This window comes from Eptesicus fuscus, chromosome 6, assembly GCF_027574615.1.
Source record: "Eptesicus fuscus isolate TK198812 chromosome 6, DD_ASM_mEF_20220401, whole genome shotgun sequence".
NCBI classification, from domain to species: Eukaryota; Metazoa; Chordata; class Mammalia; order Chiroptera; family Vespertilionidae; genus Eptesicus; species Eptesicus fuscus.
In genome coordinates, this window is record NC_072478.1 from 38,530,150 (window position 1) to 38,534,471 (window position 4,322).

The window sequence follows — 4,322 nt, forward strand, 5'->3', positions numbered from 1 at the left end:
TCTTGGTTACTTCTGTCCTTTGGGTTGCTGTATTCATAATGGTAGTCTCCACCAACAGTGCATCCAAAGTTGTGGTCTCCCCCAATCTCCAGGGATCCATCTCCCACCACTACTCGTTGTGTGCAAATAATGCCTTTGCACCTCTGTCCTGACCCCAGGCCTTTGCCTGTCCACCAGGACTCTGACCACTTCTGCCCCCCTGTGAGGCATCCTAGACTTTCTTCTCATTCTCCATAGGTTGTAGGAAATCAAAAACATTCATTTATCTATATATATCTTCCATCCTGAGATACTGTTTGACCTGGTCACACACAATCAAAGGCGGAATAAGCAAGCAGAGTACCATGCCAGATGGCCTTGGTTTCTCCCTCAACATATCAGGAGTTTCTACTGACCAAAACATAACCAGGTGTTTCCAAAATACACCTCATGCCCACTGAGGTTATAGTAAACTCCTCTGACCCCCCTGCCCTCCTTCTGTTTTTTTCCATAGCATCTTCTCATAGGGCTTTTTCGACCTCCTGCAGTCACTTTCTCATGTGCAGAGTGTAAACTCCAGTTCTTTTAGTCTGATGGTGGCACGATGGCCCTTGATATATCAAGGGACAATTTGAAAATGAGATACAGTTGTTTTTTTCTCTTTACAAATTATAGCTCTCAAGACTTCTATCTCCCTAAATCAGCACTGAGGTTCAGAGTTCATGGATAGCTCTCAGAACCTCTGTTCCAGGTGGTTCCATCCTCTCCATCCCAATGAGGTCACTAGTCTTCTGAATGGTTTAATAATTTCATAGTATTAGATCCATTTACAGTTGAAACATATGCCAACCTATGTGTAAATAAAGGAAAGAGAATGAAATACTGGAAAATGCCAATCTGAGCCGTAGACAACTCCACTCAAAAGCTACCTGACTTGTGCTCAGAATCTTGGGCCCATCTTTAATTCATTTGCTCTTTCACTTGGTATTTGTAATCATGGATGTTTTATCACAGGATCTAAAGTTGGTACTAAATAAAGAAAAAAGTCCTCTGACAGCTGTGGAAGGAGCCTAATTAGGAGCCTCTTTAGTTTACTTTAAAATGCATAATTGATGTAGAAACATGTGAAGCAAATAGCACCCCCTCAACATCCTCACGATATTTTCAAAGTTGCTGATTGTCACATTGGTTTCGTATCATTTAGAAGATGTCGTTTTCTGGCTCCTTTTTATCTTAATCCAGGGCCACGTTTCGGTTTAATAATTCATTAGCAGCTCTTTGGAACTTACTGCCTGCTGAGTTTACTGAAGACTGATTAGCAATTTTATCATTTTTAAGTTTTCCGTATATATTTTCTTAAGTGTCATCTCCTGCTGATTCTAATACTTTCTTGCTTGAAATTATTTTTCCCCACTTTTCTGCCTTGCCACTGTGAAACTGTCAATCACTTCTATCCCCCAGAATGCACATCATTGAAGTCTGAGATCCTGTTGGTCATTCCCAATCATATAGTACTTGTCTTAATGGCACATTCATATTTCAGCAAAGCTTTATCCTGTCGTTTGTCAATAATACTCAACCCAAATCAGGTGTGCATTCAGTTACATAAGGCAAAATTGGGCAAACCATGAACATGGGAATAAGGCCCACCTGGAATTTGAAGTTTTCCTCTATCATTTCTATCTGACTGACTGGAAACTGTTGTGTGGGGGGTTTTTTTTTTACCTAACTTGACTAAATTTCAATTTATTCATGTTCAAAGTTGTAATAGTAACTACTCCTTAGTGTTGCTGTGGGAAATAGATAATATATATAAAATATGCAATATTATACCTGAAAGATAATAGATATTTTGTTAAAATTTTATTTCACTTATTTTCTTCCTTTTTCTCCTCATTCTATTTTAGTCAAGTTAACATTAACAAACTATTGACTGGTTTCATTATAATAGGCATGGCATTATCTGAGATACTGAAACAGTTCTTCTTAAATCCTAGGTATTTGCAGTTTTGTTGTACCATGTCAATTTATGTTTCATTAACTTGAGAGAACTCTTATTTTTTTTAAATTGTTGCATAAGGCTAATTCTGATTGTTCCTTATGCTCTCAAAATTGCCATTTGCTTGCTTACTAAGGTAAAAAAAGGCAAAGAATAGGCAGAAATGACACATGTAAATCGTAATTCCTTGCAAAGGCACAGATGAATCATGTGTTTTAATTGGAAGATCATTAATAAAAACACTCTTCTGCAAACCCAAACTAACCCCACCACAATTCTACATTTGCATTTAAGTGCTTTAATCTGATGGGATTTTGCACTATAGCTAGTCAGAAAACTTAGAATTTTTATCAGAAGATATCAATGTTAGCTGTTTCTACACATCTCTGGTTGGTACAGTCCACATAGCTTGGTTTTATTCTAATACTGGTGTGCCGTGTTTAAATTTTGAAAATCATCCTCTATGAGTTTCTAATAAAAGCATTGTATGTTCGTTTTTTAAAAATTAGAAAATTCAGAGAAGAATTGAGCCTAATTAATTAATTAAATACATAGTATTTTGATCTGTGCGGTGATGTTTTGAATTTAGATATATTAGTGATCAGGGTGGGAGTGATAGCAATTTTCACATAATAGCCGCACCTCCTCCAATTGTCAGCCATAGTCAAAGAGTACATTGCTCCTGAGGGAGAGTCCTGTGAGAGCAAAGGTAGGAGAACAATGGTAAGGAATAGTAAAGTGGGAGGAATTCAGGGTCTTACAGACAATAAACACATGACAAGACAGCCCAACTCAGAAGTGAGATGTCTGTCTCAGAGGCACATGTCAATATGTCTATTCGAATGGAAAAATCAAATCAGACTTTTTCTGACAGTTATTATATCTGATTTGGCAGATTTTTTTGACAATGAAACATAGCTTTAGAATATAGATTATATAGTAAATATTTTCTGTAAACAAAATGACCTAAATCTACAATTCCAATGATTTAAAAAAAACATACTTAAAACACAATAAGGCATAAGTATTTTGAATGAAATTTCTTTTGGCAAAATGCATTAAAAAACAATAATTTTTGTCAGTCTCTTTTGGATACATCAGGTTAAACCTTGTGTCTCTAAACAACTGAATAAAACCTATAATTCATACAATTATTTATTTCACTGCTTAGAATAAGTCTGCCTTGCCCGGTCCATGTAGCTCAGTGATTGAGCATCGGCCTATGAACCAGGAGGTCACAGTTCAATACCAGGTCAAGGGCACATGCACAGGTTGCAGTTTCGGGCTCAATCCCCAGTGAGGGAGGCCTACAGGAGGCAGCCAATCAATGATTCTCGCTCATCACTAATAGTTCTCTCTCTCCCTCTCCTTTCCTCTTTAAAATCAATAAAAATATATTTTTAAACAATACTTTGCAAAATATTAAAATTATTATCATTTTAGACATGCAAATGAGTAAGTGTAAATAGATGAGGCCACAACAGAGAGAGAACACAGCAATTTGTACCACCTATTCCTAAATTTCTGAGGGAGGACCTAGACTGACCCTACAGAACTATAAGAGGAGTTCTTCAATAAGACAATTATGCAACCATTGCCCAAAATCCAGCATAAGGATTGAGGTTTAAACAGTTCACTGTCTTAACCTTTTGCCACAAGAGATAAATCCAAAATTTGTGTGATTTAACACACACACAAAACCTGGTGTTTATTGGTCTCTTACATCCAAAGACTCTAGGATTTGGGTTTCTTCCATCTTCAGCAGTCACCATCTTAGCACTAGGCCCGCAGATCACCACCATCAGGGAAGGGGATTAAAAATAAGTAACATGAAGCTTTTAGGGAACAAGATTGGAAGTGTCTAAAATTACTTCAATCAGTCGTGTCTCGGCCTTTTGGCTATGATCATGTGTAGTATCTGTTCTTACCAGTTTAAAAATTTCCTCAGTCAAAATTTCAAGGCTAGAACCCAGCTACATAGCTTTAATCCCTTTACAAGGAAGACTGAGAAAAGTGTTCTATGTCCTCAGTAACAGGAAAATAAATTTTGATTTGCCCATGAATGGGGCTCAGGGAGACCCATCAGAGACCTTAATGTGTGCTCCCTAAAGCTGAGGGACTGAATGAGACTAGAGTTTCCTCAGGCCAAGAAAGGATGAAAATAGATGCAATTAAAGACCACTCTCCACATGAAAGTGACGGAAAAAGAGAGGTCGACTTTGGGGCAACAGTATTTCTTCCTAGCATGGAAAAATAATGCACGAGCTTCCTGTGGGCAAGATGTCATGGAAAATAAGCAAGTTAGAGAAATTTTGAAGGGAATCTTGATGGTGATTCTTGCTCA

At 37.4% G+C, this 4,322-nt stretch overlaps 1 pseudogene; it reads left to right on the forward strand.

The window, feature by feature from the left end:
• The first annotated feature begins 3,857 nt into the window (after positions 1–3,857).
• LOC114227676 (U2 spliceosomal RNA) lies at positions 3,858–4,062 on the forward strand (annotated as a pseudogene).
• Positions 4,063–4,322: the final 260 nt, after the last annotated feature.